This window comes from Saccostrea cucullata, unplaced genomic scaffold, assembly GCF_032062105.1.
Source record: "Saccostrea cucullata isolate Sc308-1 unplaced genomic scaffold, CSIRO_AGI_Scuc_v1 ctg3043, whole genome shotgun sequence".
Classification (NCBI taxonomy): domain Eukaryota; kingdom Metazoa; phylum Mollusca; class Bivalvia; order Ostreida; family Ostreidae; genus Saccostrea; species Saccostrea cuccullata.
In genome coordinates, this window is record NW_026934406.1 from 1 (window position 1) to 18,271 (window position 18,271).

Below are 18,271 nucleotides of genomic sequence, written 5' to 3' on the forward strand. Positions count from 1 at the left end.
GTATTTTCTGTATGTACCGAAATGTTGGAAAAAAATAATATTCAGAGAGGCAACAAAAGATTACAGTAGGAAAAAAGTGTAGCAAGGCCTAGAAAGATTAAATATCATTGTAAACAACATGTGGGTTTTGAATAGTTTCTTTTTGTGTGCTGAACAAAAAACAATGAAAACACGCCCATATAACTGTCGAGTGAACCAATCAGACACGTTGAATATTTCAGAAATAAAAGAATTCTTCAGCATGAAGAATCAATTCTTAGCGAGAAATGAAAGCATTTGATTGGCTGAATAAGTTGGTTATGTTCTAAGAATGCTAATAACGGATGTGTTATGGAAAATTGTTTTGCATTATTTTCAATATAACACTACATTGAGTCATTTAACGAAACAGTTCCGGGAAAACCATAAGTTTATTAATTTTGCACAAGTTTGTTCACTTAGTTGCATAGAACACTTTCATTATTAGTTAACACTAGTAATACCCTTTGGACCAGAAGTCTGATGCATTATTCATTATCTTTCCCAATTTCCTTGTGTATAAGTTACACAATTATAAAATTGTTTCATATTTCCGAATATTAAAAAGAAGGAATGATATCAATCCATTTATAATTTAGGCTAGCCATTGATATTTTTCAAGTGCTAATTTATTTGGCTAAAATTTCAAATAATTCAACAAGTTTCGATGAACGCTGTAGATACACGCTGTAGAAGTGAACCATTGATTTAAACATTATGATAACAAGATGTAAACATTTTTTATATACTTTGAAATCCTTTTCTTCTTATTGGACAATAAGATTTTGTTATTCGTTTTACATTTAATAACCCAGGCCTTGAAAAGTACACAGTGTGTTTGGAAAAATAAAATTACAGCTCAACTACTAGTATCCAAAATAAAAAAAAATGTAGACATATTATTGTTGATGAAATCTATTCTTCGTCATATGTATTGTGTGGCGTCGGTAGTCCAGTGGTTAAGGTGCCGGACTCCAAACGAAAGGTTGTGAGTTCGAATCCTGGCCGCGACAAGCCGACGTTTTGTCCTTGGGAAAGGCACTTTACACGAATTTCCTCACTCCACCAAAGTGTAAAAGGGGTACCTGGCTATAGACAGTGAAATATATTGTCAGAATGTTAGTGTTCTAGCGCTGATAACGGCAGCTTGCACTGAGAAAGATTCTGGCCGCGACAAGCCGACGTTTTGTCCTTGGGAAAGGCACTTTACACGAATTTCCTCACTCCACCAAAGTGTAAAAGGGGTACCTGGCTATAGACAGTGAAATATATTGTCAGAATGTTAGTGTTCTAGCGCTGATAACGGCAGCTTGCACTGAGAAAGATTCTGGATTGTTAAGGTCTGCTGGGGTAATAATGTATTGTAAAGCGCTTTGAGTAGCATTTTTGCTAGAAAAAGCGCTATATAAAAAACAATCATTATATTATTATTATTATATGTATATTTTCTTCAGTCAATCTAAAACAAATTACTTTACAGGCTTAAAACCTTTTGATTTCAACATTCAGCAGTCATTAGTCAACTAGAACAAATCCGTGAACAGGGCTTAAAACAGACAGTGGGTGGGTGATGTTGAAACAAAATTCGGAATCAAAATCAATTATCTTATTGTTGTGTCACCCTTTTGGGTGACCGCACTTATTTTGGGAATTATGTAACTTGCTGGATTGTGAGAGGACCTAGCTTAGGTAATATGATTCTGCTTTTCAGCCTCCAGGCCCAATGTAGGTTTAAGTGCGCTGTAATATGGAAAAGCAAAGCGTGGATGAAATTAACAAGAGGCCCAGGGGCCACATCGCTCACCTGAGCTAGGAAAAAGAACAAATCAGATCCGAATTGAAAAGTTTACTGACGGGTTGGGGGGAGGGGTCTTGAATTCTAATTCCATTTGAAAATGCCTCCATACCAATACTGCATAGAACTTCTTGAGAAAGTTCTTGAGAAAAAGATTTTTAAAAATTTAATTTTAACATTTTGTTTGTATACTCTATTCTCTGACCTTATTTATGGGCGCCGCCATGTTTCGATCACATGACTTGACGCCATGAAGGTGCTGATAACGTCATAATTCGGTCATACTCAATGCAGTAACTTTTCTCCGTTATTCATCAATCTTTTGGCGTAATACTTATACAAACACGCGTTCATATGAAGTAAAAGTTAAATGAGTCATTCTTAAATTTGGTCTTATTTTTAGCTCTACTGGTCAGAGACCAGAAGAGCTTATGCGATAGTAATGCGTCCGGCGTCCGTCCGTCTGTCTGTCTGTCTGTCCGTCTGTCTGTAAACAATTTTTCAAAATGCTACTCATCCTACAATTTTAGTCTGATTTCAATTTAACTTGGCACACAAGTAGACTACACTAAGATACATAAAATATTGCATCGGTTTTTGATTTCGATGAACGGTGTTGCCATGGTTACTAAAAATAGAATTTTCTGAGAAATTCCTTTAAAACGCTACTCCTTCTACAGTTTTGTTCTGATTTCAATATAACTTGGCACACAAGCAGACTACACTAAGATACATAAAATAGTGCATCGGTTTTTGATTTCGATGAACGATGTTGCCATGGTTACTAAAAATAGAATTTTCTGAGAAATTCCTTTAAAACGCTACTCCTTCTACAGTTTTGGTCTGATTTCAATATAACTTGGCACACAAGTAGACTACATTAAGATACATGAAATAGTGCATCGGTTTTTGATTTCAATGAACGGTGATGCCATGGTTACTAAAAATAGAATTTTCTGTGGAATTCCTTTAAAACGCTACTCCTTCTACAGTTTTGTTCTGATTTCAATATAACTTGGCACACAAGTAGACTACACTAAGATACATGAAATAGTACATCGGTTTTTGATTTCGATGAACGGTGTTGCCATGGTTACTAAAAATAGAATTTTCTGTGAAATTCCTTTAAAACGCTACTCCTTCTACAGTTTTAGTCTCATTTTAATATCACATGACACACTAGTAGACTACACTAAGATACATGAAATAGTGCATCGGTTTTTGATTTTGATGAACGGTGATGCCATGGTTACTAAAAATAGAATTTTCTGTGAAATTCCTTTAAAACGCTACTCCTTCTACAGTTTTAATCTCATTTCAGTATCACTTGGCACACAAGTAGACTACACTAAGATGCATAAAATAGTGCATCGGTTTCTGATTTCGATGAGCGGTGTTGCAATGGTTTCTAAAAATAGAATTTTCTGAGAAATTCCTTTAAAACGCTAATCCTTCTAAGGTTTTGGTCTGATTTCAATATTACTTGGCACACAAGTAGACTACACTAAGATACATAAAATAGTGCATCGGTTTTAGATTTCGATGAACGATGTTGCCATGGTTACTAAAAATAGAATTTTCTGAGAAGTTCCTTTAAAACGCTATTCCTTCTTCAGTTTTAGTCTCATTTCAGTATCACTTGGCACACAAGTAGACTACACTAAGATACATAAAATAGTGCAATGGTTTTTGATTTCGATGAACGATATTGCCATGGTTACTAAAAAGATACATAAAATAGTGCATCGGTTTTTGATTTCGATGAACGATATTGCCATGGTTACTAAAAAAAGATTTTTCTGAGAAATTCCGTTAAAACGGTATTCCTTCTACAGTTTTAGTCTCATTTCAGTATCACTTGGCACACACGTAGACTACACTAAGATACATAAAATAGTGCAATGGTTTTTGATTTCGATGAACGATATTGCCATGGTTACTAAAAATAGAATTTTCTGTGAAATTCTTTTAAAACGCTACTCCTTCTACAGTTTTAGTCTCATTTCAATATCACTTGGCACACAAGTAACTACACTAAGATACATAAAATAGTGCAATGGTTTTTTGATTTCGATGAACGATATTGCCATGGTTACTAAAAATAGAATTTTCCGTGAAATTCTTTTAAAACGCTACTCCTTCTACAGTTTTAGTCTCATTTCAATATCACTTGGCACACAAGTAGACTACACTAAGATACATGAAATAGTGCATCGGTTTTTGATTTCAGTGAGCAGTATTGCCATGGTTACTTAAAATAGAATTTTCTGAAAAATTCCTTTAAAACGCTACTCCTTCTACAGTTTTGTTCTGATTTCAATATAACTTGGCACACAAGTAGACTACACTAAGATACATAAAACAGTGCATCGGTTTTTGATTTCGATGAACGATGTTGCCATGGTTACTAAAAATAGAATTTTCTGAGAAATTCCTTTAAAACGCTACTCCTTCTACAGTTTTGGTCTGATTTCAGTATAACTTGGCACACAAGTAGACTACACTAAGATACATGAAATAGTGCATCGGTTTTTGATTTCGATGAACGGTGATGCCATGGTTACTAAAAATAGAATTTTCTGTGGAATTCCTTTAAAACGCTACTCCTTCTACTTCTACAGTTTTGGTCTGATTTCAGTATTACTTGGCACACAAGTAGACTACACTAAGATACATGAAATAGTGCATCGGTTTTTGATTTCGATGAACGGTGTTGCCATGGTTACTAAAAATAGAATTTTCTGTGAAATTCCTTTAAAACGCTACTCCTTCTACAGTTTTAGTCTCATTTTAATATCACATGGCACACTAGTAGACTACACTAAGATACATAAAATAGTGCATCGGTTTTTGATTTTGATGAACGATGTCGCCATGGTTACTAAAAATAGAATTTTCTGTGAAATTCCGTTAAAACGCTACTCCTTCTACAGTTTTAGTCTCATTTCAGTATCACTTGGCACACAAGTAGACTACACTAAGATGCATAAAATAGTGCATCGGTTTTTGATTTCGATGAGCGGTGTTGCAATGGTTACTAAAAATAGAATTTTCTGAGAAATTCCTTTAAAACGCTAATCCTTCTAAGGTTTTGGTCTGATTTCAATATTACTTGGCACACAAGTAGACTACACTAAGATACATAAAATAGTGCATCGGTTTTTGATTTCGATGAACGATATTGCCATGGTTACTCAAAATAGATTTTTCTGAGAAATTCCTTTAAAACGCTATTCCTTCTACAGTTTTAGTCTCATTTCAGTATCACTTGGCACACACGTAGACTACACTAAGATACATGAAATAGTGCAATGGTTTTTGATTTCGATGAACGATATTGCCATGGTTACTAAAAATAGAATTTTCTGTGAAATTCCTTTAAAACGCTACTCCTTCTACAGTTTTAGTCTCATTTTAATATCACATGGCACACTAGTAGACTACACTAAGATACATAAAATAGTGCATCGGTTTTTGATTTTGATGAACGATGTCGCCATGGTTACTAAAAATAGAATTTTCTGTGAAATTCCGTTAAAACGCTACTCCTTCTACAGTTTTAGTCTCATTTCAGTATCACTTGGCACACAAGTAGACTACACTAAGATGCATAAAATAGTGCATCGGTTTTTGATTTCGATGAGCGGTGTTGCAATGGTTTCTAAAAATAGAATTTTCTGAGAAATTCCTTTAAAACGCTAATCCTTCTAAGGTTTTGGTCTGATTTCAATATTACTTGGCACACAAGTAGACTACACTAAGATACATAAAATAGTGCATCGGTTTTTGATTTCGATGAACGATGTTGCCATGGTTACTAAAAATAGAATTTTCTGAAAAATTCCTTTAAAACGCTATTCCTTCTACAGTTTTAGTCTCATTTCAGTATCACTTGGCACACAAGTAGACTACACTAAGATACATAAAATAGTGCAATGGTTTTTGATTTCGATGAACGATATTGCCATGGTTACTAAAAATAGAATTTTCTGTGAAATTCTTTTAAAACGCTACTCCTTCTACAGTTTTAGTCTCATTTCAATATCACTTGGCACACAAGTAGACTACACTAAGATACATGAAATAGTGCATCGGTTTTTGATTTCAGTGAGCAGTATTGCCATGGTTACTAAAAATAGAATTTTCTGAGAAATTCCTTTAAAACGCTACTTCTTCTAAAATTTTGATCTGATTTCAATATAACTTGGCACACAAGTAGACTACACTAAGATGCATAAAATAGTGCATCGGTTTTTGATTTCGATGAACGATGTTGCCATGGTTACTAAAAATAGAATTTTCTGTGAAATTCCTTTAAAACGCTACTCCTTCTACAGTTTTGTTCTGATTTCAATATAACTTGGCACACAAGCAGACTACACTAAGATACATAAAATAGTGCATCGGTTTTTGATTTCGATGAACGATGTTGCCATGGTTACTAAAAATAGAATTTTCTGAGAAATTCCTTTAAAACGCTACTCCTTCTACAGTTTTGGTCTGATTTCAATATAACTTGGCACACAAGTAGACTACATTAAGATACATGAAATAGTGCATCGGTTTTTGATTTCAATGAACGGTGATGCCATGGTTACTAAAAATAGAATTTTCTGTGGAATTCCTTTAAAACGCTACTCCTTCTACAGTTTTGTTCTGATTTCAATATAACTTGGCACACAAGTAGACTACACTAAGATACATGAAATAGTACATCGGTTTTTGATTTCGATGAACGGTGTTGCCATGGTTACTAAAAATAGAATTTTCTGTGAAATTCCTTTAAAACGCTACTCCTTCTACAGTTTTAGTCTCATTTTAATATCACATGACACACTAGTAGACTACACTAAGATACATGAAATAGTGCATCGGTTTTTGATTTTGATGAACGGTGATGCCATGGTTACTAAAAATAGAATTTTCTGTGAAATTCCTTTAAAACGCTACTCCTTCTACAGTTTTAATCTCATTTCAGTATCACTTGGCACACAAGTAGACTACACTAAGATGCATAAAATAGTGCATCGGTTTCTGATTTCGATGAGCGGTGTTGCAATGGTTTCTAAAAATAGAATTTTCTGAGAAATTCCTTTAAAACGCTAATCCTTCTAAGGTTTTGGTCTGATTTCAATATTACTTGGCACACAAGTAGACTACACTAAGATACATAAAATAGTGCATCGGTTTTAGATTTCGATGAACGATGTTGCCATGGTTACTAAAAATAGAATTTTCTGAGAAGTTCCTTTAAAACGCTATTCCTTCTTCAGTTTTAGTCTCATTTCAGTATCACTTGGCACACAAGTAGACTACACTAAGATACATAAAATAGTGCAATGGTTTTTGATTTCGATGAACGATATTGCCATGGTTACTAAAAAGATACATAAAATAGTGCATCGGTTTTTGATTTCGATGAACGATATTGCCATGGTTACTAAAAAAAGATTTTTCTGAGAAATTCCGTTAAAACGGTATTCCTTCTACAGTTTTAGTCTCATTTCAGTATCACTTGGCACACACGTAGACTACACTAAGATACATAAAATAGTGCAATGGTTTTTGATTTCGATGAACGATATTGCCATGGTTACTAAAAATAGAATTTTCTGTGAAATTCTTTTAAAACGCTACTCCTTCTACAGTTTTAGTCTCATTTCAATATCACTTGGCACACAAGTAACTACACTAAGATACATAAAATAGTGCAATGGTTTTTTGATTTCGATGAACGATATTGCCATGGTTACTAAAAATAGAATTTTCCGTGAAATTCTTTTAAAACGCTACTCCTTCTACAGTTTTAGTCTCATTTCAATATCACTTGGCACACAAGTAGACTACACTAAGATACATGAAATAGTGCATCGGTTTTTGATTTCAGTGAGCAGTATTGCCATGGTTACTTAAAATAGAATTTTCTGAAAAATTCCTTTAAAACGCTACTCCTTCTACAGTTTTGTTCTGATTTCAATATAACTTGGCACACAAGTAGACTACACTAAGATACATAAAACAGTGCATCGGTTTTTGATTTCGATGAACGATCTTGCCATGGTTACTAAAAATAGAATTTTCTGAGAAATTCCTTTAAAACGCTACTCCTTCTACAGTTTTGGTCTGATTTCAGTATAACTTGGCACACAAGTAGACTACACTAAGATACATGAAATAGTGCATCGGTTTTTGATTTCGATGAACGGTGATGCCATGGTTACTAAAAATAGAATTTTCTGTGGAATTCCTTTAAAACGCTACTCCTTCTACTTCTACAGTTTTGGTCTGATTTCAGTATTACTTGGCACACAAGTAGACTACACTAAGATACATGAAATAGTGCATCGGTTTTTGATTTCGATGAACGGTGTTGCCATGGTTACTAAAAATAGAATTTTCTGTGAAATTCCTTTAAAACGCTACTCCTTCTACAGTTTTAGTCTCATTTTAATATCACATGGCACACTAGTAGACTACACTAAGATACATAAAATAGTGCATCGGTTTTTGATTTTGATGAACGATGTCGCCATGGTTACTAAAAATAGAATTTTCTGTGAAATTCCGTTAAAACGCTACTCCTTCTACAGTTTTAGTCTCATTTCAGTATCACTTGGCACACAAGTAGACTACACTAAGATGCATAAAATAGTGCATCGGTTTTTGATTTCGATGAGCGGTGTTGCAATGGTTACTAAAAATAGAATTTTCTGAGAAATTCCTTTAAAACGCTAATCCTTCTAAGGTTTTGGTCTGATTTCAATATTACTTGGCACACAAGTAGACTACACTAAGATACATAAAATAGTGCATCGGTTTTTGATTTCGATGAACGATATTGCCATGGTTACTAAAAATAGATTTTTCTGAGAAATTCCTTTAAAACGCTATTCCTTCTACAGTTTTAGTCTCATTTCAGTATCACTTGGCACACACGTAGACTACACTAAGATACATGAAATAGTGCAATGGTTTTTGATTTCGATGAACGATATTGCCATGGTTACTAAAAATAGAATTTTCTGTGAAATTCCTTTAAAACGCTACTCCTTCTACAGTTTTAGTCTCATTTTAATATCACATGGCACACTAGTAGACTACACTAAGATACATAAAATAGTGCATCGGTTTTTGATTTTGATGAACGATGTCGCCATGGTTACTAAAAATAGAATTTTCTGTGAAATTCCGTTAAAACGCTACTCCTTCTACAGTTTTAGTCTCATTTCAGTATCACTTGGCACACAAGTAGACTACACTAAGATGCATAAAATAGTGCATCGGTTTTTGATTTCGATGAGCGGTGTTGCAATGGTTTCTAAAAATAGAATTTTCTGAGAAATTCCTTTAAAACGCTAATCCTTCTAAGGTTTTGGTCTGATTTCAATATTACTTGGCACACAAGTAGACTACACTAAGATACATAAAATAGTGCATCGGTTTTTGATTTCGATGAACGATGTTGCCATGGTTACTAAAAATAGAATTTTCTGAAAAATTCCTTTAAAACGCTATTCCTTCTACAGTTTTAGTCTCATTTCAGTATCACTTGGCACACAAGTAGACTACACTAAGATACATAAAATAGTGCAATGGTTTTTGATTTCGATGAACGATATTGCCATGGTTACTAAAAATAGAATTTTCTGTGAAATTCTTTTAAAACGCTACTCCTTCTACAGTTTTAGTCTCATTTCAATATCACTTGGCACACAAGTAGACTACACTAAGATACATGAAATAGTGCATCGGTTTTTGATTTCAGTGAGCAGTATTGCCATGGTTACTAAAAATAGAATTTTCTGAGAAATTCCTTTAAAGCGCTACTCCTTCTACAGTTTTGTTCTGATTTCAATATAACTTGGCACACAAGTAGACTACACTAAGATGCATAAAATAGTGCATCGGTTTTTGATTTCGATGAACGATGTTGCCATGGTTACTAAAAACAGAATTTTCTGAGAAATTCCTTTAAAACGCTACTCCTTCTACAGTTTTGGTCTGATTTCAGTATAACTTGGCACACAAGTAGACTACACTAAGATACATGAAATAGTGCATCGGTTTTTGATTTCGATGAACGGTGATGCCATGGTTACTAAAAATAGAATTTTCTGTGAAATTCCTTTAAAACGCTACTCCTTCTACAGTTTTAGTCTCATTTTAATATCACATGGCACACTAGTAGACTACACTAAGATACATATAATAGTGCATCGGTTTTTGATTTTGATGAACGATGTTGCCATGGTTACTAAAAATAGAATTTTCTGTGAAATTCCTTTAAAACGCTACTCCTTCTACAGTTTTAGTCTCATTTCAGTATCACTTGGCACACAAGTAGACTACACTAAGATGCATAAAATAGTGCATCGGTTTTTGATTTCGATGAGCGGTGTTGCAATGGTTACTAAAAATAGAATTTTCTGAGAAATTCCTTTAAAACGCTAATCCTTCTAAGGTTTTGGTCTGATTTCAATATTACTTGGCACACAAGTAGACTACACTAAGGTACATAAAATAGTGCATCGGTTTTTGATTTCGATGAACGATATTGCCATGGTTACTAAAAATAGAATTTTCTGAGAAATTCCTTTAAAACGCTATTCCTTCTACAGTTTTAGTCTCATTTCAATATCACTTGGCACACAAGTAGACTACACTAAGATACATAAAATAGTGCAACGGTTTTTGATTTCGATGAACGATATTGCCATGGTTACTAAAAATAGAATTTTCTGTGAAATTCTTTTAAAACGCTACTCCTTCTACAGTGTTAGTCTCATTTCAATATCACTTGGCACACAAGTAGACTACAGTAAGATACATAAAATAGTGCATCGGTTTTTGATTTCAGTGAGCAGTGTTGCAATGGTTACTAAAAATAGAATTTTCTGAGAAATTCCTTTAAAACGCTACTCCTTCTACAGTTTTGGTCTGATTTCATTATCACTTGGCACACAAGTAAACTACACTAATTTACATATAATAGTGCATCGGTTTTTTATTTCTATGAACGGTGTTGCCATGGTTACTAAAAGTAGAATTTTCTATGGAATTCCTTTAAAATGCTACTCCTTCTACAGTTTTGGTCTGATTTCAATATAACTTATCACACAAGTAGACTACACTAAGATACATAATTCTGTGCATTGGTTTTTGATCAGTACAAACCAGTAGAGCTACAGTCTTGACAGAGACTTCTGGTTTCTTTCCCTCATGTATATGTTTTAAAATAAATAATGATCGATTGATTGTCATTGTATTAGGCAGAATTGGTGATATTTCATCCGTATTTCAGCAGTTTAATAAACATTGAGTCGGGTTTTTCTTTGAAGTAAATTTTACATGTAGCAAGATTAAAAGGTAAAAACTTAAATATATAAGTAAGAATATTTTATCTTTTACACAGTGAGAGAGAGGGGGATGCGAGAGACAGGGGGGTGGTCTCGAGTAAAATTATAACAGGTGCCTAGTAAAGCCATTTTGGAAAATAAATATTAGCATACAAATTATACAAACAAATGTACGACTGGAACTTTTTACAATTCCTGTTTTTATTATGTTCCCCAAACGAAGTTGGGGAACATATTGTTTTTACTCTGTTTTTTATTATGTTCCCCAAACGAAGTTGGGGAACATATTGTTTTTACTCTGTTTTTTATTATGTTCCCCAAACGAAGTTGGGGAACATATTGTTTTTACTCTGTTTCTTATTATTATGTTCCCCAAACGGAGTTTGGTAACATATTGTTTTTACTCGGTTTCTTATTATTATTAAGGTCTTCCGTCTTCAGCGGAAGACCTTCTTGTTATTCTTAGGTTTCTTTTCCACTATTTTTATTATTATTATTATTATTGTTTTTTTTTCTTACCGATTTTGTGCACGCGATTTCTCGAAAACGGCTGGATAGAATTTCATGAAACTTTCAGAACTGATAGAACATCAAACAAAGCTGATATATAATTTTTTGTTTTGATGACGTCACTTCCGGTTTTGAGATTTCCGCGATTTAGTGATTTTCAGGGGGTCTCATTGTCCATCATTTTTTTCGAAAATGCCTTAAGCTAGAAACATAAGATTTTCAGCGATGATAGAGCAAGGTGTGCTCTTTTGTCACACACCATTCTTCTTTTCCGGAAGCGCCGCACGTCGGCGCTCGCTATGGCTCGAAAAAAGTTCTACCATGGACTCAGAAATTTTTAACACCTTTTCTGCAATATCTTTTTACATGTTAACAATTTGTAAAGACATATAGAACAAAAGTTGTAGAGAATGTCACCGTCTTTCGAAATATATCAACGATAAGGGGCTGGCCCCTATAATAAAGGGCCAAAAGGGGCCAACAGTTTTTCCTTAATATCTCAAAAAGTATTGAGAATTTGTAATACGTCAAAGAAGCAAAGTTGTTCAAAATTTCAAGCTTTATCTAATGGAGTCGTCAAAATACGTCCGACGACGTTACTTCCGGTCAAACCGGAAGTAGTAAAAAATTGCATATTTTTGCTGTTCTTGACATGTTTATGGGCAACATATGTTACTGGAAGCTTAAATCTTAACTTTCCGTCCGTTGACGTCACTTCCGGTCAAACCGGAAGTAGCCAAAAATAGCTTATTTTGAAGGTTTTAATGGAAAATTGAAATTATTAAGTCACTAGAGACTACTTAGCTCATTGCTTTCTTTTGTTCACGTCACTTCCGGCACTTCTGGTCAAAACCGGACGGAAGACCTACTCGTTGCTTTGCAACGAGCTCGGCTCTAGTTATTATTATTTTTCTTATTTGTTCTCCGGTACTTTTTTGTCCGCGAGTGTTCTCAGAAACTGTTCACCCAACTGAGCTAAAACCTTTTTAGGGTTAATAGGTGTGTAGTGTAGGTGTGCGGAACGAAGGTCATTTTGCGTGCATACGCCTGCACGTGCGTGCGCGTGCAACACGTGAAATGATTGATATACTTAATAAAGCCATAACTTTTACATTTTTTAATGAATTGCTTTGAAACTTATTATATAAGGATATATTTCAAGTGTAGATGGTATGATACTACCAAATTAGCACGAACTCACGCGCATGCACGTGCGCTTCGCTCTGATTGGCTGAAACAAAAATCTCAATATCTTTTTTGTTTTTTGACGAAATACTTTGAAATTTAGAACATAGTCATGTATTTTAATATCCTACAACGTGACATATAAAAATTTTCATGAAAGCACGTGCATGCGCATGCGCGTCAATCTGATTGGCTGAAATTTTAAATGGCTTTATCTTCTTTGTTTTTTTATGAAATGCTTTGAAATTTAAAACATAGTCATGTATTAGAATATCCTGCAAAATGATATACAAAAAAATTCAAGAAATCACGCGCATGCACGTGTGCTGCAATCTGATTGGCTGAAACTTGAAATGGCTATATCTCCTTTGTTTTTTGACGAAATGCTTTGAAATTTAAAACATAGACATTCATTAGGATGTCCTACAATACGATGTAGCAAAAAATCATGAAATCACGCGCATGCACGTGTGCTGCAATCTGATTGGGTGAAACTTGAAATGGCTATAACTCCCTTGTTTTTCAACCAAACAGGATGGGATTTAGAATATAGATAGATATAAGGGACTACTACAAGATGGTATGGTCATCATGCACGTGCACGCATGTGCGTGCATTTAGGACGAGTGATATTAAAAATACACTTGAATGAGTGATTTTCATTACATTTGGACTGAATGCTTTCATATATAGTATAATAAAGTATATAGATAGTGTAGAAAGATGATATAGTCATTACGCACCTGCATTCACATGTGCGCGGTAGCAATGCTAAAATTTTAAAATAATTGGTATCCTTCTGGGGAGACGTTGTTAAAGTCGAAAATGCACAGAGTTTGTCTAATTTAATGAAGCTTAAAGGGAATATGGCACCAAAAGGGAGTTGGGGGGCGTTTGGGGAACGTCTGTAACGGTTCCCGTTACAATTAGCACTAGTTATTATTATTTTTCTTCTTCTTCTTCTTCTTCTTCTTCTTCCTGGGTACTTTTTTGTCCGGGAGTGATCTTGTAAACTACACATCCGACTTAGGTAAAACCTTTTTAGGGTCAGTAGACATGTGATGTAGATTTGCGGAACGAAGGTCATTTTGCGCGCACGTGCTTGCAAGAGCGTGCACGTGCAACACGTGAAATGACCGATTTAATTGATATAGGTGTAACTTTTTACATTTTTGATGAAATGCTTTGAAACTCATAACATAAGGATATAGTAGTTGCTTAGACAATATGACATGGTCAAAATAGCAAGATCTCACGCGCATGCACGTGCGCTTTGCTCTGATTGGCTGAAAATAAAGTCTCAATATCTTTCTTGTTTTTTGATGAAATCCTTTGAAATTTTGAACATAGCCATGCATTAGGATATCCTACAACATGATAAATAGCAATTATCATGAAAACACGTGCATGCACGTGCGCTGCAATCTGATTGGCTTAAACTTTAAATAGCTATAAATCCGTTGGTTTTCAACCAAACAGGATGGGATTTGGAACATAGATAGATATAATGGACTTCTACAAGAAGGTATGGTCACCATGCACATGCATACACGTACGTGTACGTGCGCTGCAATCTGATTGGCTGAAACTTTAAACAGCTATAACTCCCTCGGTTTTCAACCAAACGGGGTGGAATTTAGATCATAGATAGATGTAATGGACTTCTACAAGAAGGTATAGTCACCATGCTTATGTATGCACGTGCGTGCACGTGAAATGACTAAAATTAGAAATACACTTGAATGGGCGTTTTTTTAAATACTTTTGGATTAAATACTTTAATATTTAGTATATTAAAATATATAGATTGTGTAGACAAGATGATATGGTCATTACGCACATGCATTCACATGCGCACGCGTGCAATGCTAGAATTTGAATGAACTTGGCGTTGTTAAAGTCTCAAATGCAATTATATTTTGTCCTATTTAATGAAGCTTATAGGGAATATGGCAACAAAAGGGAGTTGGGGAGCGTTTGGGGAACATCTGTAACGGTCCCCGTTACAATTAGCACTAGTTATGTTCCCCAAACGGAGTTTGGGAACATATTGTTTTTACTCGGTTTCTTATTATTATTATTATTATTATTATTATTCTTTTTTTTCTTATTTGGGTACATCCCACTAATTATTTTTAGAATCGGTAGGAGAAGAAAGTAGTGCAGAAAAAATTACAAGTTTCCTTAAATTGCAGACTTGCTTAAAAAAAATTGGGCAGGTGTACTGAACTGAGCCTCACACTTGTTGATAAGGAGTATCTTTCCTACCAAAAAAGCTTTGAAAATGTAATTTATCAAGAAGATCAGCCGAATTATTTTGTGTATTATAACGCCAGTGAGAATTCTGAAATTCCCCTACTTTCACTTTCATTTTTAGAGGTTCCCGCAGACAGACGCATTTTGCCGGAAAACGAATCTGACATGCCACCTCGAGATTTTAACCAAGGAAAGACAAGTTGATGTGCTTTGATTTGAGGGGTCACTCACTACCGAACGAAAATTAGGGACATCGCTATGAGAAGAAACGTTAACATTGTCGCCTATGGGAAAACAATTAGTGGACTGTACCCATATTAGGAAGCCTATAAGTAAGTGAAAGATGTCATAAATCTTGAATTTATTTCAAAGTTGTTGTTTTCTATTATTTTCAATTGTTCAAGTTTATGAAAAAAAACAATTCTTATATTGTTGATACACATTTTTAAACAAATTGATTCATAAATAAAGTGTCTATCCCCCCCCCCCCCCCGGAACAGTCAACATGTATCACCCATTGTTTACACATGTATCATGTAGATTAAATGTATCGATTTATATAATTTATTTATTCAGAATCATAAATGTATAATTTGCTTAAGAAGCAATTATGTAGAAGTACATGCTCCACTGTGGTTTATTTTCAATACACAAAAATTCACAAATGAGTTCGGGATCGGTATTCAATCGGGGTCAAGGTCGAAGTGAAAGTAGACTTAGCAGAAAGTTATCAAAACTGTTCAGGGCAGTGTTAAGCAGTATATAGGTGATGGGCATTTGTATTTTACACAGGAGGTAAGAGGTATACCCTAGTACAATATTTGTAAATAATTTAATGTTTTTGGAACATGTCGATGATCGGCGCGTCACATATGCATACTTGACATACATCATTTCAGATCAGTTGCGCGGTCAAGCTGGGTACAGTTGTCTGGGAGTTAAACGATGTGTGTGAACATGCACATTAACTGATTTTTCTCATATTTTTTTAGCAATTGCATTACATGTATTTGTTGAATGTTCAATTATTGTCAGTAAAACATGATTTTTACCTATATAATTCTGCTGAATTAACTTAATTACCAATGTAAACAGTGTGATTTCAGGTGGGAGCAAATTACCGGTAATCATTTTTTAAATTAATTAATTTCAAGTAATGGTCAGAAAAGGAATATGGTAAAAATTGTACGTGTTGAATGTCTGTGTGTCTGTCTGTCTGCAAATGTGATATTGTACCATTTATTGTATTGATTTGTTTTTTTTAGGTTTATGGTGATTGGTACAGGAAAAACATGAGGTCCATGCAGATGGTGTTTAAAACTATTGGCCAGCAAATGCACACCCATTTGAATACATCTTGAAAAAGAACCAGCAAAATGTGACAGTCGGCAAAATATGTAAGTTTAAGTTTTCTGAAAAAAAAATTTCTTTGACGTGGGGGATGGGGTGGGGGTGAGGAAATTTACATATTAAATAGGTGATCAGAATGTGAAAGTATTTAGCTATAACTAATCTGTACATGCACTGCTATATACATTTTGCAGCTCATATAGATTTTCTTTTCTTATTTAAGATTTTCAAATTAATTAGATCTACATCTTTGTTTTGTAAATTATGCATTATTAAGATTACACGGATATACGAATTGAAATTTCATGAATATTTGACAGTCAAAATTATGCGATTTGTCAGGAAATAAAATTTTGTCTCATTTTCCTACAAATTACAAAATGGTTACCATGGAAACAAAACAACTTTAGTGAACTATTTATTTAATCTGCAACACCACATATTTTTATTTTTTAAAGTAAATAATAGTATATAAGCACTGATTTTGTCTTAAATGAAAAGTACGGGAAAAGTAATGATACACATGTATTGAGCTATCCATTATTATGATGTCATTGTGACGTCATAGATGAGTAAATTTGCATTGTTATAAAAATTGCTTTAAAACAAATGATTCTATATAGGATTATAAAGGCTTATAACTTTTTCATTCATAGTCCAAATTTCATGAATGATACATCAATGGACAGAAAATAATAAGTACTTTTTCATTTTAATACTTTCGGGGTATTTGTGAACTTCATTTTTTTGTCATTTCTGGAGAAACTATGAATTAGAGGGTGAAAAGTGGTCATATTTTGTGCGGAAATACATTAATTTTTAAAAATAAGTGAAATTGACCCAATTAAGTGCTGGATTATGATTTGACTATATGTATTTAAAGATATGAAGGTGATTAAGAATGGTATAAATGTGTTAATAGGCTAAAATTTGACTCAAAACTTGGGTGCAGTTTTGGCTAGATTGGAGCATTTTTTAAGGATTTTACACATAGAACTGTAAATGCTGTAAAATCTTAATTAACTGTTGAATTTTCATGAAACTTGGCATGATGTCTCTGCTTATGCTCTAGATTGACAAACAGTGTGAAATATTGTAAAATCAAAAAAATGCTTTTTCATATTGGGTACATCCCACTAATTATTTTTAGAATCGGTAGGAGAAGAAAGTAGTGCAGAAAAAATTACAAGTTTCCTTAAATTGCAGACTTGCTTAAAAAAAATTGGGCAGGTGTACTGAACTGAGCCTCACACTTGTTGATAAGGAGTATCTTTCCTACCAAAAAAGCTTTGAAAATGTAATTTATCAAGAAGATCAGCCGAATTATTTTGTGTATTATAACGCCAGTGAGAATTCTGAAATTCCCCTACTTTCACTTTCATTTTTAGAGGTTCCCGCAGACAGACGCATTTTGCCGGAAAACGAATCTGACATGCCACCTCGAGATTTTAACCAAGGAAAGACAAGTTGATGTGCTTTGATTTGAGGGGTCACTCACTACCGAACGAAAATTAGGGACATCGCTATGAGAAGAAACGTTAACATTGTCGCCTATGGGAAAACAATTAGTGGACTGTACCCATTTGTTCTCCGGTACTTTTTTGTCCGGAAGTGTTCTCAGAAACTGTTCACCCAACTGACCTAAAACCTTTTTTGGGTTAATGGGTGTGTAGTGTAGGTGTGCGGAACGAAGGTCATTTTGCGCGCATACGCATGCACGTGCGTGCGCGTGCAACACGTGAAATGACTTATATACTTAATATAGCTATAACTTTTACATTTTTTAGTGAAATGATTTGAA

The 18,271-nt window shown here is 34.2% G+C and overlaps 1 long non-coding RNA gene across 1 annotated transcript; it reads left to right on the top strand.

Annotated features, from left to right (window-relative positions):
* The first annotated feature begins 15,072 nt into the window (after nucleotides 1-15,072).
* Nucleotides 15,073-18,065, top strand: LOC134240635 (uncharacterized). The gene is made up of 3 exons (XR_009986485.1): nucleotides 15,073-15,452; nucleotides 16,386-16,517; nucleotides 17,859-18,065. It is a non-coding gene; the product is annotated as an uncharacterized LOC134240635 (long non-coding RNA).
* Nucleotides 18,066-18,271: the final 206 nt, after the last annotated feature.